This window comes from Prionailurus viverrinus, chromosome B3, assembly GCF_022837055.1.
Source record: "Prionailurus viverrinus isolate Anna chromosome B3, UM_Priviv_1.0, whole genome shotgun sequence".
NCBI classification, from domain to species: Eukaryota; Metazoa; Chordata; class Mammalia; order Carnivora; family Felidae; genus Prionailurus; species Prionailurus viverrinus.
The window spans coordinates 81712723-81732603 of NC_062566.1; the positions used below are offsets into that span (position 1 = coordinate 81712723).

Consider the following 19881-nt stretch of genomic DNA (forward strand, 5'->3'; position numbering starts at 1 on the left):
AGTCCTACCATTTTCCAGGTATGTGGAGTTCAAACTGACAATTCTTGGAAATCCTATGCTACAATAGTTAAGGGTAGAACAAAACAAAACAAAACAAAACACTGATTCCATAACATCATAACAATTAATTCCAAAAAGATAAATTCCACAATACAACACAAATGAATCCCATTTTTATCCAGTCCACAAGTGCATGGCCTTGGGCAAAAAGACTACACCTTCTATAGTTTGGACTCAGTCTCCAAGTTGTTATGTCTCAAGTATGAAGAACAGGATTTTCAAAAAAAAACTTCTCTCAAATAACTATTTACAGAACATTTAGATCTGGTTACTCATCTATCACCAAGCTGTGGCTACCCAGTGTTCTCTAGATCCTTCAGTGGTGTTGTGGAATTTGATTTTTATCATTTTGCTATTCTATCTCTGCCTCTACCTATTTGGTTTTGAAGTGTCAGTTTCCTGTATTATGGTCCATGTCCAAACACTGCCCTTGGTTGTCAGGAGTTGAATGTCAGAAAATATTTGGTTAATTATAATAAGATATACTATAGGCTACTACTAATCAGCAATGTGTTTGACCTTTAAGATGTTTCTTAATCATCTTTTGAATTTCATATAAATACAGCAGGATACTTTTGGGCTACCTTGTGTAAATATCAGGCTGGACTAAATAACAAAGATTGTATTAATATTTCTATTTTGTAACCCGAAGCTCCAATTGTTTATAACATGCATATGGTGTAAACAGCTAATAAAATTGAGTCACAAACATTAAAGCACATATAAAGTCAGAAATATGGAATACAAAGGAAAAGTCAAAATAGAACACAACGGGATATAAAAGTTTGTAAGTGGTTAGCTCTAAACTGAAAATGTGAATATGTGCCTAATGAAAATATTCAATAGATGGCAAAACTAACAGAAAACTTTTAGATAATTTTCTTTGTTTTGTATGGCAAACAAATAACTAAATGTTAGTGTTCTTTACTAGTAGAAACTAATTTTGGTACAAAGATTTTTGGCATAAAATTTTTTCAGCATAAGACCATATAATTTGGGGCACCTGGGTGTCCAACTTCAGCTTAGGTCATGCTCTCTCACGGTTCACGGGTTCAAGCCCCACGTTGGGCTCCGTGCTAACAGCTCAGAGCCTGGAGCCTGCTTCAGATTCTGTGTCTCCCTCTCTCTTGCCCCTCTCCTGATCATGTTCTCTCTCTCTCTCTCTCTCAAAAATAAATAAACATTAAAAAAATTAAAAGAAAAAAGACCTCATAATTCAAATACTGTGTTCAGTATTGTTGAGAATAGAAGATATAAATCTATCATTTTGGAAATTATCACAATAGAGGGATTTATTAAGAAATATTTATTTACCACTTAAGCATTTTAATCATTCATATGGTTAAGAATTAAAAGTTATTAGATATTTAATGCATGTGTAAGTATCTACTCTGTAGCAGATACTGGAAGAGAGAAAATAAATTGTGCATTGCTTGATTTTCCAACTGCCTACTGAACATCTTTACTTGCGGTAATTTGTTAAATAATATTCCAACTTTATTCAGCATCCATGCTTTGTTAGAAATTAGGGATTCAAAGATGTGTATAAAACGATTCTGTAGAACCAGACTATCATACTGGTGTCCAGAACTGAAATTATCATGCCATCCCTGCTAAACCTGCTCCCGTTTTTAACTGACTCTCCCACTCACTCAGTGGAAATGTGAAGGTCGATCTTGCTGCATCATCCCCAATAAAAAATGTCTCAGAACCTCTGATCTGACTTCTGTCTCATGTTTCTACTCACTGGCTCCCTCTTTCTCCATGTTCTTTTACAGGAGTTCTCTCCTCTCTTAGCAAGGCTTCCCAACTGCACCTTTGGTCTCTTTATTCTCCACCCCCTCCTAGAGAGTTCTTCCTTAGCACAGTTCTGATCAAGTGTGTTTCTGCTACAGACTTTAAATTCCTCCCTACTGACTAGGGAAGAAGGCCTGAATTTTTCAGCTTGGCCCCTCAAGGTCCTTATTGCTCTGGCCCCAACTTATGTTTCCATCATTTTCCAATTTCTTCACTTCTCCCCCTTGCCCTTCCTCGGTGCCTTCCTTCATTTTCCTTATGCTTGCAATGGCTTCCCTCTACTTCATCCTGTTCTCTGGAGGTACAAGTCCTAGGCATTCTTTAAGATCAGCTTCAAATACTGACACTTCTGGGAAGTTTTTTGAGAGCCCTCCAGCAACAACTAATGATCCTTTCTGCATCTGCACCTCCCAATGCTATCTTTAACTTTCTAAGGATATGGTTCATATTCTACCTTATACTTGTGGCATTTCTGCACCTGTTTTATCTACTCCACTACTTTTTAAGCCATTTGAAAGTTCCTTGTCTGACATATCTTTGCGTCTTCCTCAAAACTCGGCACAGTGTAGGCATTCAAACAATACTTATTGAATGTATGAATAAATGAAAGAATGAACACATGAGTGAACAAAAAGTCACTAAAGATGGACATGGTAAAATTAACTTGTAAGGTGTAACAAGAAAGAATGTACAGCATTGCTCAAGAGGTTATAATAACTAGGTATAATGGCTGACATTATGAAATAAATAATTTATGCTAACTACCTGGAAAATTTTCCCAAAGGGATTACTTTTGTATTGTGATAATTTCCTACTTAAAGATGAAAGGAAATTATCACTTGGACTGATGCTAAAAGTTTTTCCTATTTTTCATTGTAAATCTGGAAAGGGCACTGTGGGGACAAGCCTATGTTGCCATTCGGATAGCCTGTTTGACTTGTTAGTCTCTTATATTTCTGGATTTTGTGATTTTATCTACAGGCACTCTCGCAGCATCTCACCATTAATCATGGGAATTTTAAGTGTAGACACAGTAGAGATGACAAACCAAGATTAAAGATGTGTGATAAATGTGGTAAAAAAAAATCCTCTTCTGCTTAATTTTTCACCTTTACCCATCAAAAATTGTACCTCTGGTAATGAATACTTAGGCTTAAGATTCTTTTCTTTTTTTTTTTTAAAGAGTAATCCATCTTGTGGAATGATATCTGTGAAACAACTTAACTGTTGCCTGTAAAGGGGTGGGACATAGAAAACAGTTTCCACACCAAAAAAAAAAAAAAAAAAAAAAAAGTACAGACTGTTCAAATCCCATCTTGTTTCTACCCTTTGGTGCTGGTCAATAAACTTGGTACCAGATATAAACAAAACATTCCATTCAACATTATGTCAACCTTCAGTGAAAAGGTCATCCATCACTGTACCTTAACGTTCTGAGCACCTGTAAAATCTGATGTGCGTTCTTTCAGGCCATTTTTTTTTTCAACTTTGTGTCTGTCAGAGATACCCCCCACCATATATATATTATTTATGTTGGGAGTAGCTTTCTAAATGTCACCCAAATGAATTAGTATCATGCTGAGCCTCAGAGTTAAGAGAGTCGCCATGTGCATTTATGTGTTTTCTCTCCCTGAATACTGACACATTTATATCCTTCCCCCGTCTGCTCTGGCTTTGGCAGGGATGCATAGTACAAGCAGTTTATTTTACTATGACATGGTGACAAAATAGAACTTTATTTATGTGAAGCTGGTTAAAAATGCCCTGGCCAAAAAATATGACACCGGTTAAAGAAATCTAATAAAACCTCTTGTAGAAATGGTGTAAAGTATAGAGTTTTATTTGGAACTTAATGAGGTCAGTAATGCATACTGTACCTTACTGTGTCTACCAAATAACATCAGGCTAATGTTGCCAAATGCTTTTTTTTTCCAAAGCAGCCCAATCTCTGTTAATTTAGTCAGCCACTTTTAACTCCCTAGATCTCCCTCACTCCCTCACTCATTCCCGCATTCATTCATTTGCTCTTTTAACAAATAGAATATTTATCACATTTCTACTTCATGTAACTCAAGAGGAATTCCATTAGTTTTTAGATATATGAAAAAAGCATTTTTTTTTTCAACGTTTATTTATTTTTGGGACAGAGAGAGACAGAGCATGAACGGGGGAGGGGCAGAGAGAGAGGGAGACACAGAATCGGAAACAGGCTCCAGGCTCCGAGCCATCAGCCCAGAGCCTGACGCGGGGTTCGAACTCCCGGACTGCGAGATCGTGACCTGGCTGAAGTCGGACGCTTAACTGACTGCGCCACCCAGGCGCCCCGAAAACAGCATTTTTACCAATACTTCTGAGTTCCTTTAAAGGTCTCATTGGAAGTAATTCACTAATCAAGAGATACCCATAAAAGCTGAATGAAAAGAAAAAAACCTGAAATTGGGTTTTGTGAAATTTTTGTGTTCAATGCCTTATCATCCAACAATTATTTTTTATAATGACAGAACAGATATCCTCATTTATATATTGTACTATGTGGCTTGGCAATGGTCACAAAAGCAGCATGTGTAAATAATACCAAAAACAAAAGGCCACAATTCTTAAGCACCCTCAAGTTCATATCTCTGATGCACACAACCAACCAGAAATAAGAGTTGTTCACCCAAATTTGTATTGTATTTCAAAAGCACCACAGTGAAAGGCTGAATACATATTTAAATGATGCTGTCTGCTGCTCAAAGTATTTCTGACCCTTGCCTTTGAAATGATCAGAGAGCCTCTGTAGGTCACAAATGAAAGTCTATCTCGTTACTTTAAAGACATAGGACACTCTTCCATGGTCATCATTTCCCTCCCCCGCTTTCTTATCTTACCTCCTGTTTCCTTCTCATCCCTGGGACCCCTACTGCTGGCAAAGACCCAGAGACTCAAGGAAGGGGCAAGCTTGAAGATACCCTAGGAAGCAAGAGGTACCTTCCTTAGCATTCACAAGGATGCCTACAGGAAGTGTTCAAAGCTGATGCCAGAGTAAAAACTGGCTGACCTTGGGCTAGAACCCTGAGTTCCTATCCTGGTTTGCTTACTAACATGCTACATGACCTTAGATAAAGGAATCTACCTCTCTGAGTTTTAATCTCCTGATCTATAACATAAATTGGCTGGGTGTGGGATGGGGTACCACAGGCAATCTATCCATCCTTCCTGCCTCCCACTTCTATGTCCTGACAGTACCCTATCCCCAGAGAAGCACCAATAGAAAGAATCTTCCATCAACCACAACTAAAATGACATAAAATCCCCAAATCTGAGAAGCCAATCACATTGCCTGAACAAAATTTAACTTTGATTAGGATTTCAAATGCAACTGCCAGTATAAATATCACATTAAAACACCAATACCTCTGATGAGAAAAAAATGTGCCTGCCAAATGATTTCTCTTTCAACATATTCATTATGCTTACCTCAACAATTAGCATTAGCATAGGTTTCTGACGAGGTCATGAAAGTAGTTTTATTACACAGAACTTGTTCTTATAATGGTATTCATTTATGTTGAAGTTTGTTTATGTTTCATTTATATATATGTACTTATATATTATATATATGTATATACACACACACACACACACACACACGCACGCACGCACACACACACACATATACACACATATATATTCTGGGTAACTGTAAGCAAAAGTTTATTCTTTCCATTAGAAGTGATAAAATATAGTGTTGATGAACCTGAACATGGGTTTATCAGGTACCAGGTACCATGTACCTGGGTTACACGGTAGGAGAGAGCAAAGGAAGAATATCTTCAGAAATTACTTTTTTATTTATTTTATTTTATTTTTTATGTTTTAATATATGAAATTTATTGTCAAATTGGTTTCCATACAACACCCAGTGCTCATCCCAAAAGATGCCCTCTTCAATGCCCATCGCCTACCCTCCCCTCCCTCCCATCCCCCATCAACCCTCAGTTTGTTCTCAGTTTTTAATACAAATTACTTTTTAAAGCTCATCTTCAGGGCACCTGGGTGGCTCAGTCAGTTAAGTATCCAACTTCGGCTCAAGAGAGGTGTCTCAAGACCTGGTGTCTCCCTCTCTCTTGTCCCTCCCCTGCTCGCATTCTGTCTCTGTCTCTCTCTCAAAAAAAAATAATAAAACATTAAAAATTTTTTAAAAATAAAAAAAAATAAAGCTCATTTTCTACTCAGCTATTAGGCCTTTATTATACACATAAACAGCTACTGAGGATAATTCAACTAGGCCATTTCCAGATGTGTTTGCCCAGACAGCCAAACTATTAAAACACCTATCGCTGCCTCCATCACCTCATATTGCCTAACTGCCTGGGTGCCATATGGCACAAACAAGTAACCATGCCCAGCTCTCTAAGACAGACAACTACACAGAAACACAACTACAGATTCAACAACAATTTTATATTTTATGTCGTAATCAGTGCACACATTTATTTCACATGAGGGCAGAAAAGCAAGTATGAACAAAATTTCATGATTTCAAAATCACTTAAGAAAGTGTTCTTTTAGGGATCTCAAAGATTGGACTCTCTTGAAGTCTTCCTTCAGGTATATGTTTTATTACGGCCCTTTACGCCATGAACACCAAGCCATAGTTCAGAGGCAAGCTTCCTGACATCACAGAGATCTTACGAGTTATCATTGACTGTGCCTTCGGGGAACTAGCCTTCATTAGGTATTGAGGCTTTTCCCAGATATGGGAGACTGGCACTTTCTTCCTCTGAAACACTCAGATTCACATGCGCACGTGTGTAGATATATACATACACATGCAACGGAGCCAGAGGAAAGAGGACGCTGAGTGAGGCCACTTGGTTTGCAAGAGCTTATGAGGCGACCATGCAGATGAATCAGAACAGAGTGGACAGAGCCAAACCACATGAAGGAAGCCCCTAGCGACAAGACCATGCTCCCAAACTTCTGCAGCCCACTTCTTGTTACATTGGCACTCTTCTTCGGGCCTGTTTGTTTAAACCGTCTTGCTAAACTGTGCATATTGACTCCACAGACTCTTGGCCTTTTAACTGCCCGGTAAATAAATGATTCTACAGTACACAAACATGGACTGAAGGGAACACTATCATGTGCTTCTTGTAGTTGCTCTATCAACTGAGAATGTCCTACGAGGGAGGCCAGGGTGTGTGTCATGGATTCAAGGCTTCATTTTGCTTTCAGTGGGTGTTGCTGCCATCACAAATGTGCCCCACTTTTCCATGGTACCCTGACTGAGGGCAGCTGGCCCAACACTTCCTCTTCCAACCCCTGCCCACTCTTCTCCCTTCCTCCCTCCACCAGGAATCTATGATGGAGTGAAGGCCAGTAGAGTTGACTGCCTTAACTGCCAGATTCCAGCCTCTTTGTATTGGACCCTACTCACTCAAATCAGGACATTCTCCTCTCCACTGTTTCTAAAAACAAACCTCAAGAACTGTCTTTAAATATTCTAATCCTCTATAATCCCCCACTGACTACAAGTGGAGGAGGTGATGCTTCACCTGCTTTTATAACCTGAGAAAATAAGGTCTCCAAACCCGGGCATGCCCAGTCATTGCCTGTGTTTCCCAGGGTAACACTGGTAAAGTAAACTCTCCACAAAGCCAAAGAGATGGAGAATAAAAGGCATATGCCACCAACTGACCCGAAACACCTATAGGAAAAAAACGAAGGGCAACCCAATTTTTTGCTCATTTTCATCTTTAGATCTCTGTTTGAACATTCTGAATCAAGATTCCATAATTTAGACCACAATTCCTCTGCCAAGTGTCACTAAACAGACCAATACAGGATGGATGTTCCAGTACCTAACTGTAATAATATAATCAGTGACCCAGAAGCAGTCTGAGCGTCTACCTTCTCCTGGAATGGTAAGGCAAGAGAAAAGGCAGCACACTGGAGAAAAGATCATTGACCTCAGAGCCAGGAGAAACGAGCTGGAATTCTCCTTCTACCACTTGCTGATCATAAAATGTCCAGCAGATCATTTAACTTCTCTGGCTGCTAGGTTCCCCATCTCTCTAATTAGGTTAATAATATTCTCCCTGTTTCTCTTCAGGACTGTCTAAGCATCATATGAGATGAGGTGGGTGTGAAACCCACAAAAGCCCAAGGTGGAGAGGTCCATAGGTGTGCCTTTTCTATTTTGTTTTAACTTAGAAGAAAAAGTTGGAAACTGGCCATTTAATCCAAAATACGCTAGGTGTTTACATGACCATAATCTATTTCCACTGACCGATTTATGTCATTCCCACTGTTAGTCTTGTGAATCCTATTCCAATCTAATTACACCTTTTACCTTTCAGTAACTTGACCACTTAACCACACACAGACAAGTGTTTGCGAATGAGAAAGCTCTCTGGAATATATAGTATGACAGTGGAGAACAAACCAGGATTGAGAAAATTTGCTTTCATAAAACAGAACTAGATTTTTATGTTTGGGGCTAGTGATGAGGAGAAGAGGGTAAGTAGAGATAATACTAGAAAAATTCCCATGTTTTTCAAATCATAAAAATAATTATTTCTATTTCTCAAGAGTGCCTTTTTTGGTATAAATTTCCTACCTTATAATACAGGCTCTGTGCTGATGCCATTCTCTTATCATCCCTTTGCTTTTTTGTACGTTATCCTTCTTGCCACAACTTGGCACCTGAGTCCTTTCCATCCCTCCCTTCCATGACCCTGTCTCCCTGAAGATGGCCTCACCATTATTCTCTGGTTTCTTTCCTGGCCTGTACCTTTACAGCAAATCCCTCTAGAGTGAGAAATGCAAAGCCGTGGGCTGTAGTTATATGCACAGTCCTGCTCAGCAGCACCAAACACAGTCACGGCCAAAATAAGCAAGAAAGTCCATGGGAACACCTATCTAAACACCAGTGGTGATTCCACTCTCCAAGCCACCCGAGCATAGAGCCACTCTGATTATATGTAACTCCTGCCTTTTGCCAGTAATCAGGAAAGAGGAAGGTTCACACACAGTATAGAACACAACACCTAATTGCTCATATGGAATTCTGACAGCAATAACGTTGTCATCACTGTCCTAGTTTTTAAACTAATCACAATCTGTTAAGCTGAGGAGGTTTAAGATGATGGTTCTTAAACTTTCATGTGCAGGAGTACCTGAGTGAGTCTGTAAAAACCCACCCCCAGAGAATATGATGCTGAAGGTCTGGGGTAAAACCTGGGGAGCTATATAGCTTTAGCAAGGCTTCCCCCGGTGTTTCTGATAAAGGAAGTCAAAGGGCCACACTTTGGAAACACTGCTCTACAAGGTCTGGAAGATCTTTTAAGACGGGATGGTTCTAAGAGAGTCACTTTGGCTCTGGGCCTGGTACTAACCCTTACTCTTGTCCTGCAAGCTCACAGGCCATACTCCTTCCTCCCATCCGTGCTCCATTGCTGGTGAGGAGTAGACGACAGCTCTCCAGTTGACACCCAAGCTACAGCCTATGTAGGGGAAGAGCCCGGGAAACAGGAGTCCTTCCAGAGTAACGAAACAGTGCCTTATGAATGCCCTCTGCACATGAATGCTATACCAGAAGTGGACAGGCACATCACCTCCCTAGAGTTAAAGAGATGAGTATTTCCTGAACCCCTACTCTAAACTCCTTGAATAGGCCAGATGCCAAGGCAGTTGTAGGAGCTATTTCCAGGACAGACATGTTCCCTCATTCCTGTATGTCTCACAACATAATCTCACATAGAAACAATGATAGAAGGAGAATTAGAGCCTCAGGCCAGCATACAAATGACGCCATATCTTAGAAATATTTGAACTCCATCTACACAGTCCCAGTCTCAGATCTCATCTTTTTATTTTTTTTAATTTTTTTTAGCATTTATTTTTGAGAGACAGAGAGAGACAGAGCACGAGCAGGGGAGGGGCAGAGAGAAAGGGAGACACAGAATTGGAAGCAGACTCCAGGCTCTGAGCTGTCAGCACAGAACCCGGTGTGGGGTTCGAACACAGGAGCTGTGAGATCATGGCCTGAGCCGAAGCCGGACACTTAATGGACTGAGCCACCCAAGGCGCCCCTCCTTATCTTTTGCCTGGAGAATTGCAGCAGCTCTCAAGGTGGGTTGCTGTCTCCACTCTCTCCTACCACTCATCCTTTCACTAGCTTGCTTGCAAAGTTATTTTTTCTCACACACAAATTGTTTATTAGTGTCAATATCCTTGTTTCTGCCTAGTAGGCTCCATGCCATTCCTTAGCATAATGTTTTTAAAACACAATCAAGTAACATCAAGTTTAAATCAGTAGCTGAAATACCTGGAAAATAACCAAAAAAGTAGTAACAGTGCATGTTTTATCCGGAAAGGAATCTAGAAATCACTCCCCACTTGAATGAAAGATAACAGAATGACATGTACCCATCCAGCTTCTCTTGCCTCTAAGGACAGTAGGCTCTTTTTAGGAGTTAGAGGTACCCAACACAATCAAATTCACTTTAAATAATTTATAATTTTAGTGCTTTCCTTGATTCTAGAATTTGGGGTAGAGGTAACAGATGTGTTGTTTTGACTGAGCCAGAAATTTTCTTTTTTTTTAGTGGCGTAGAACTATTAATACGAATAGCAGTAATTTTAGTTTTTGGCAGAAAAATTATTGTGAGATCTGAGTTGGCAGTCTTCAAGTTTTTATTTTATTATTCCATACTCTTTTTTTTTTTTTGAGTTATTTAAGAGGTTGAAAGAAAGTCAAAATGTTCCAGAAATATTTTCCACTTTCTTTTGGTTACAAAATAGGCCCCCTTTTCCATCAAAGGTTAGTACATATCCCCTCATAGTATATTAAAGTGGTTAAAGAAACTATAAGTGAAAAAGCCATTAAGCTTATTCTATTTTAAAAATTTCCCCCTTTTTCCTGTCTTATTCCCCAAAGTCATGAAAATGCTGTTTAGATCATGTGAACAGAGGATCTAAAATGGCCCTCCCCAGATTACAGTGATTCTAAACAGCATGTTAGTGAAGAAGGTATTTACGGCTGACAGAGTAATGGGAAAATTTACATTTTAAAATAATAGATTATTCATGCAGCAACCATAATAGCTCTCTATCTGCCTTCAGCACAAAGATATGGGAGACCATGCATGGGATTGTGAGAAAAAGAGACAGCTGAATCAATGTGTATGATCACCCAGGCCATTCTACCTGTATTCTGCATCCCCTTGGTCGAAGGCATGCTTTGACGCCGTGTTAATGGAAAACGAGGCTGCTACAACCTTTAACTCTGCCTGCAAAATGAGCTGCCAAAGGTTCATGCAGAGAAGTGCATCCACCCTCACTGCAAGCCAGGCCAGCTTGTTCCAACTTCACAAGCCTGCTCACAGAGTGCCAGGAGCATCCGGTGACCCCTGGTTACAGGGCACAACTCAAAGGGACCATAGATGGAACATCATTGTTTTCTCTGTGAAAAAAGTAGCTAACTGAAGTGGAGTGACATTCAAAAGGCTCGGTGAATAATGGCTTCTCCTGTCTAGTAGGTTTGCTGCATTCCAAATTCCACAATACTCTTCTCCATCTCTACCTCGAAGCCTCTTTTTGAAATTGCACTTTTGCTGTGTTTGCAAAGGCTACTCAGAGCTTCCATTTTTCAAAGCTTCTTACACACATATATAATTTCCTAGTCTAAGTTCATGAAAACCAAAATGGGTAAATATATTTTTAAATGAATATAGTTTTATTACGTTCTCATAAATACTAATTACCATGGACTCAAACCAAATACCAATAAAATGTGTCTAAGTATATGCGTCCTAATTTGTGAATCAATAGCTTGTTTGCAATCAGCAAATTGGGTATAAGCCAATGCAAATGAAATGCTTGGCAACTCTTCTCTGCAGCTAGTTCTCCACATTTGTATTACTTCGTTTGCTCAGAAAACCCTTCCTGTATGGAGTCTACAAAGTGGATCCTTCATGTATGTTCACAAATTCTTAATTTAATGGGGTCCACGTGACCATTCTCTGGGTAAGAGCCATTGCAGAATACCTCCTTCAAGTGTTAATCTTGAGGGTGGAACAGGCTGGAATCAGGAGCGGTTTTGCAGCCACATTAGAGACTTGGTTTGCAGCCTTTGAACAAGTCACTTATATCCATGGGAAGCAGTTTCCTCAGTTATAAAACAGGAAGAATAATCCTGGGAATAACACACTAATGTGAGTTAAGCTCTTAAAGATCTTCTTGTGAGAGGTGCAGTAAAAGGACAAAGAAATATTATTGGTACCTTGTCAACACTCAAACAATACTCTGAGGTCTTAAGAAAAAGGGAATGTAAATAAAAGTAGAATCAGTGCCTGCAGTATCATCACGTAACCCCACTCAGGGTGCTCACCCAGAACTGTAATTTAATTACATGTTTCAAGACGAACATTCAACATGAACAGATCTATTCAGCTTTATTATATCAGAATTTCAAACTTGCTTGGGATAGGGAGGGTAATGATTTTCTTATATCTGTCTCATCAGTTTAGTTCCTATTTGTCTCATTAGTTTAGTTTGATTTTTCTATCCATGTGGATGTTCTGTAACTTGAGAAAAGGCTTTTCTAAGTTACTCAAAGGAATGAATAATTTTGGTTGAGCTCTGATTTTGTCTTCCGTTTATTTACTCCAGGTTCAATTTTTTTTAAATTTTTTAACATTCATTCATTTTTGAGAGACAGAGACAGGTTCAATTTAAATGCCTATGGTTACCTTCACAGGATATGAATCAATGCCAGCAGGTGTACTGGCATTTGATTTGATTCTTTTTGCAAACATTTGTTTGCTTTGCTTCCCTTTTGGAATGCTCAGAATTGATCAACTTGAAAGTAAACTGAAAATGCTCCCTTGTGATCCTGCCCTATGGAATAGAATTATGCTTTAAATCAAAGAACATCATACTTCATATCTCAATCGCCACGACTTTCCACAAAAACAACGAATTCACAATTGCACAGTTATTGTCCAACTTTTCCACTTTACTAAATTTGAAATCTTAAGCTCTATTCTTTTTTAAAATAAATTTCCTCTCAACTAGATTAGTGTATCTTCATTTGATATTTACAGAGGATTCTTATGATCTCTAACATTCCAATGTTTAAATAATTTCATTTTGGTTTTGGTATATAAATACACACAAACTATATATAGATATACTTTCCAAATAAGAACCATAGCATTCCTATCTATCTCTATCAGAAATAAAAGTAGAGTATTCTGGATCAAGTCCAGTATTTTTTAGAGTGCACCAGACCAGAAATATTTTCCTTCTGGGTTTATTCTCTACTCTGTCACTCTGATATAATCCCATTAAATTATGACAAATAGTGTTTATATTCTTATGAAAATATATTTTAATAAGTGAAAATATAATATTTTCATATAGTATTTAAAAATAAAAAACCACAACGTATAAGAGAGCCCTAACCATCTGAAAATATTTGTAAATATACTTTTGGCTTGGGATAAGAAATACATAGAACTGGGGCGCCTGGGTAGCTCAGTCAGTTAAGCGTCCGACTTCAGCTCTGGTCACGATCTCCCAGTTTGTGGGTTTGAGCCCTGCGTCAGGCTCTCTACTAACAGCTCAGAGCCTGGAGCCTGTTTCAGATTCTGTGTCTCCCTCTCTTTGCCCCTCCCCTACTCACATTCTGTCTCTCTCTCTCAAAAATAAATAAACATTAAAAAAAAAAAGAAATACATAGAACATAAGAAAGTGGATGGCTCCGAGATGTCACAATCATGAGGAACAGCCAAATCACCATTTTTTAAAATGTCTATCTTTTTATTTTGAGGGAGAGAGAGTGTATCTGTGTGCATGCATGAGCGGGGGAGGGGGGGTACGGCGTGGGGAGAGAGAATCCCAAGCAGGCTCCACGCTAACACAAGAGCTTGATCTCATGAACCATGAAACCAAGAATCATCACTTAACCCACTGAGCCACCCAGGCGCCCCTCAAATCACCATTTTTAAGGTGGCTTCTCTCTTCCCTCTGCTCTTCTGCTTCATCTGCTACTCCAAAGAAACATTTCAAGAAAGTGTCCAACAAAGAAGAGGGAGGAGGTTGCTCATCAACACAGTGACCTATGACTTCACAGAACTTCACAGACATTCCAACAACTGCTCACTATTTCCACTACAGAGAATGGATCGCCAAGCAATGTGAAAACAAATTAGTGGAAACTCCTGAATTGATTAAAGAACTTGTTTAAGAGTCTTGTATGAAGAAGACCCCTTGTATGTCCTGGAGTGGACTGAGCACAGCCTGGCCTAATGTCCCAGTTGATCAACAGATCAGTGTCAAGATCTTATCAATTCCTTGCTTTCCTTATAGGATGTGTTACTGTTTCTCTTCTTGTATACACACCATACTCACACTCCAGCTTACTAATGTTCTACTCCTCCGACATTCAAACCAACTATTGTCATCTTCCCTGAGCAAGAAGATGACTTCTTGAACTCTGCAGTTTAAAAAAAGTTAGCAAATCAGAGCATCAGAACTCTTCCCTCTAATAAGATTCTGAAATTCTAAAACAAAAGTTTCAACTTGGAGCCCTTCTGGCTGGAGGATTGGCAGGACCTGAGTTCCTCCTCTCCTGGCATCTCCTTCAGGAGCCCTTGCAGGGATTTCACAGGGAAGGAAAAATCTCTTAATTTGGCAACAAGAGGAAACTTCAGTGTGAACTTTTATTTCCCTAAATATTTAATTCCTTAGTTCCATCTAAACACAAGTAAATAAAATGTACCTACTGTCACTCCTAAATCTTGTAAGAAATAGTGATTTTTCTTCCTTTTGAAGAGTGGGTTAATTTTATTTTTTTTTTATTTTATTTTTTTTTTCAACGTTTATTTATTTTTGGGACAGAGAGAGACAGAGCATGAACGGGGGAGGGGCAGAGAGAGAGGGAGACACACAGAATCGGAAACAGGCTCCAGGCTCTGAGCCATCAGCCCAGAGCCTGACGCGGGGCTCGAACCCACGGACCGCGAGATCGTGACCTGGCTGAAGTCGGACGCTTAACCGACTGCGCCACCCAGGTGCCCCAAAGAGTGGGTTAATTTTAGAATGAAATCATAAGATTTATGGGCTACAGATCTGTATAAATCACCACTAACTGAGGGTCAGTTACATTTTTGTCCTTCATGATTCCACAGATCTGACCCTCCTCTGAAATGGACAGAATTAGACTTTTCTCTCTTTTGTGATTCTCCCACATTCCCACAAGTGAACATTTTCTTCTCTGGTTTTTATTTGATGTTCCCTCAGGATGACAAGCATCCAGAGGCAGGGATCTTGTCTATGTTAGTCATCTCTACACAACACCAAATGAGTGTCTTAAACACACATTAGCGCATGGTAACCATTGTTTCATAGGGTTATTTGAAATATGTATACTCATTTGATCTGAAAATGCTGAGATTTTAAATATCCATTAATTATGAACAACCTCTCTCACACACAAAGGGAGTAGTTGCCATATGTTACCAGAAGTAGGTAACTAGCTTTGCTCTTAAAAGGCAACTCACACTATGAACGCTGTGTGTCTATTTATGCCTTTGAAAAGGATATAATAACAAATTTCTGCTTTCCTAATGATATATAAATTAAATATCTACTGTATCCAGCAGCAACAAATAGGCATTGAGTGATGGGCACTGGAAATGCAAATATGAGGACTGACAGCCATTGTCCCTGCCCTTTAGGACCTTGCGATTGGGGTGGGGAGGACAGGCATTTGTGCAATGGTGTGTGTGTGTGTGTGTGTGTGTGTGTGTGTGTGTGTGAGACATAGTCCTTCGTTATGTTAAGCATGAGAAAGGCATCCATCAATTGGTCACTCAAACAAATGCTATCAGGGAAGGGACATTGTCCTATGAGCACTTCGAGTTGGCAGTTTGACCTAAGCCAGAAGGTGAGGAGGGCTTCCCCAAAAATGAGTAAGCAGCTAAGAAGACAAAACAAGGAGGGAAGAGCATACACAGCTAAGGGAAGAGTGTATACAAAAGCTCTGTAGCAGGAGGGAGCTTGGCAAGCACGAGGGCCTGAGAGAAGGCCAGGGAGGAATAATTTCTTAACATGAGGTAAAGTGAAAATGTTTCTGAAGGCAAAAAAGGTCAAGCAAACTTTGAAGCCACTTCTGCTGTTCGTCCACATGCAACCTGACTCTCTTCCCTCACAGCCCTTCTCCGGCACTGACAGCACAGCTAAGCCCCTGGTCTGAGGTGGGAGGTCCTGCTGATTGACAAGCAGTCACTGGTGAGACACAGTCAGTCATTCCTGACAAACCTAGGTTATTATTAAATGTAGTGGAGCAGTGAATTCAATGGTTAGAAACGGAACGGAGAGCGCCTGAGAAACACGGTGAGGCAGCCTAGAGGAAAACCACCTCCATGGAACAGGAAGTCTTTTCTCTTTTCAGAGCATCATCCATCATGCTGGGGGAAACGGCAGGAACGTAACCTACTACTTCTTAATAGGCTTCTGCACAGAGAGTGGCTTTGAAGCAGCAGCTGCCCACAGTAAATTTCACTGACCCTTAGAGCCTTTCCCCAAGTTTTCCAACTGTTTTGTCTCCTGAGCTGCAGCTCAGTGTTGGGTCCAAGTTACAGCACCTGACAAAACTAAGGAGCCTCCACCGTATGAGAATGGAAAGCGTTCAGTGATGTTGTCTTTTCTGTGCTACCCCAACAGTGAGACATGATGCCATTCCATCTGGCCATAAAGTGTATTCTTTCCCAGGGAGAAGAAACTCAGCAAGGGATTTTATTTTAGGGTCTGGTATTTTACTGTACATATATCAAAGGAAGTACAGTGAAATATAGCCCAATCCCTAGATAAGGCAGCCAAGGGGTCAAGTCTTCTCAATAAAGCAGAATTCATAAGTCTAATAAGAACAAAGCCCTGTAGAGTTCATTCAGACTGGATTTTGTTTTAATTATGAAGTGGCAGACACATAAAAATCAAAGGATGGTTTCAGAAAAAAGTACTGTGGGGGTAAGAGTAAATCTGAAAACTCAGCCTTTTCCTCTGTTGAATAATTTTCCTAACAGTTCCAAACTTTGGGCAATATGATTCTTCAGTGTAAAACAGACAAATTAATTACGTAAATAATTATGTGGTCTTTGATGCACAGGGTTGATGTTCCAGGCCCTTGCTAATAGAAGCCTATGTGTTGAGTTGCTTCTCTGGGAGTGGGAAGAGGTGTGTGTAGCTCTTACTACCCTATCTTATGATCTGGCTCCCAATGTGGGCTGCAGAAGGCCTTTGTGAAATGAGGGACTGTACCACAGTGAATCACTTGACACTTGGGGCCTTAATTCACACTCTGGTTTTTATTATCACAAATTAAGCTGAGTATTAGGGACCAGGGAAGTCCTAGACTCTCACTTTTATACTTCGATTTTTCCATTCTAAGCAGGCAACAGAGGAGGATACAAGCGGGACGATTTGGGTGGTACAGGCTTTGTGCCATGTTCTCACAGGTGAAATGCTTCTCAGGTGCTCAGGACAGAGGAAAAGCAGAAAGTGGGGCCAGGCTCCGGTTTCTATTGTCTCTGACTACCTTGAGCAAAGGTCCACATAAATTCCTATAAAGTCACACAATTGAACATTTACCTAACGAAGCCATCTCCTTTGGATTCCTATCACTGTTCTTAGTCCCGAAAATCTCAGAAGGAAAAAAGAAAAGATGCATCAGTGATTTTTTTTTGTTTTGGAGAGAAATTCTTAAAATGTAGCTAACTCAGTGGGATTGTAACCATCACCATAATAACGATTATCATGATGACTGTCAGTTGAGCAAAGACTATATGCCAAACACCTTTCACATCTTCTCTCCTTGAGGCTGGAAGCCCTCTGTTGTTCAAGTGGTATGCCCAGAGTAGGTGTTCAAGAAACATTTGCTGATGGAATCATGAATACATGGGTGAGTCTAAGAGCATAATTCACTTGTAACAAGCATAAAAGTTACTGAGTCAAGATCATGACATGGCATGTATATACCTTTAGGCCAACTTCAAAGTAAAGGAAATGCCCAATTAATTTTATATTTTAATTACTAGTATAATAAACCAACTAATTATGCACTAATATGAACCAATAACTATCAGAGAATTAAGCCAACAATTACTAGTGATGACTAAAGCATTACTATAGCATTACTAATTAGTGCTTTATTTCCATAGGCTGAGTCAAAAGTGAAATAACAAATCAGTTTAGGGGAAAGAAAGTACCAGATGTATGTAGATCCTAAGCACTAACATTATGTTCTAGAGATTCAACACAGATGCCACTCCATGTCTATGTAGATTGAACCATGTGAAATTGCTGTTTTTGTTAAAATGTCCCAAAATTAGCAGTTTCATATGGCTCAACTTAATATTTTCATTTAAGTATCCTTGTATTGAACTAAAAGTAAAGGTAACAGATTACAATGGGTTAGGCATATTACTAATATACCACTCTTTGGAGAGATTTAAAAGAAATTATGTTAAAATTTCCAGCTTGTTTACATTTATTTGGACTATATATATTCACTTGTACTTTCAACATTCACACATTGAATATATTTGATCAGTCCCTGCCCATAAGTACTTGAAGATATCTTTACAGAGGAGACAAATATTTAAGCAAATAAAGTTCCTCAAGATATTTAAACTTGAGGTAACTATGTAAGCTCACCAGGTAAGGCAAACTGAAATGAACCTTACCAGTTCTTTTAGCCTTTCTCCATTAATCTATATGTGACAATACAATCCCTTTTGAGGGATTCTGTCCCACTTTCTTCCTCAAAGTGCAAGTCCTGGTTGGGAAAAGAAAGTCCTGAGTCTTGATGTATTGCAAAAATTAAGAAACATGGGCTGTGAATATTGTGTTTAAAAAAGAAAACAAATAAGTGGGGATACTGGACATTATATATATATGAAGTGCCAAGCATGTATAAGGCATTATTCTGGTCCTCACGGAGAACATAAGAATAAGGTAAAGGGTGCTTCCTCATGGAAGGATACCCATGGGTCCCTTATGGATCTAAAATTCTAGCCAAAGAGAAAGAAAGAAACATAATAAGCTATAAGGGTAGGTAAAGGCTGATAGACTAGAAAAGAGAAATAAGTAAAGTGAAGACTGGCCAGCAGGCGGAGGAGGCAACATAGCAGAATCAAGGATGGCTTTACAGAGAGGTGGTATTTGAGTAGGCTTTGAAGAACAACCTGCATCTTGGCAGGCAGAAACTAGGGAGGCAGGTTGAAAGAGTCCAAAGCAAAAGAGACATGAAAAAAATGCAATAGAAAGAAACTTAAGGGCAGAGCAAGTTCGGAGAAATCCAAAATGCTTGGAGTATGTGAGTAGGGAAGGCATGGAGGAAAGGATGGGAGAATAAACAGGGTTACAATGTGGAAGATCCTAACCATCAAAAAAGGAGTCAAATTTATTCTGAGAATATAGAGAAGCACTGAAAGACTTGGGGCAGAAATAAACAACAGTTGGAGCCACACTTGAAGAAGAAAGTTCTGGCAGTCATGTGGATGTGGCAGGAGGCAGGGAAGCTAAGGCTGGTGCATGTAGTGGTGGTGATGGTAATGGCAGGGAGATGAGTTATAAGTCAGGAACAGTGGAGGACAAGAGGAGGTGCTGTGTGCAGTGACATGAACATGGAACAGAGCAAATTGATGTAAGAAACATCCTGAGGCCAATGTAATGGGATACGGTGACCACTTGAATGTGGGACAAGAGGAAGAGAGATAAGGTGAAGAAAAAAACAAATTTGCCGGTTAGGATGACTGAGTGGTATCATTACGAAACATAGGGACATGTTGAGTTTATAGCACTGGAGGGATACTGATATATGGATATTCAATAGAGGATGAGGAAGACAGATGTGGGTTCAGGAGAGAGGTGAGGGCCAATCTCAGAGTCCATCTCCTAGAGTTGAAAAGTGACTGATTCACTGATTCAGAAAATATCCTATAACTAATAAGAAGAAAAGTTTTCATTAGG

The 19881-nt window shown here is 39.6% G+C and overlaps 1 protein-coding gene across 4 annotated transcripts in view; it reads right to left on the reverse strand.

Moving 5' to 3' along the window:
• The window catches only part of SLC25A21 (solute carrier family 25 member 21), a 486715-nt gene that overhangs the window by 275523 nt on the left and 191311 nt on the right, over positions 1-19881 (reverse strand). Inside the window, exon 1 of one of the 4 annotated variants that reach the window (XM_047863358.1) lies at positions 13848-13915. The exons of the other annotated variants lie outside the window; for them this stretch is intronic. The gene's annotated coding sequence lies outside the window, so the exon portion shown is untranslated. Of the gene's footprint in view, positions 1-13847; positions 13916-19881 lie in introns of those variants that run through there. 4 annotated transcript variants of the gene reach the window in all.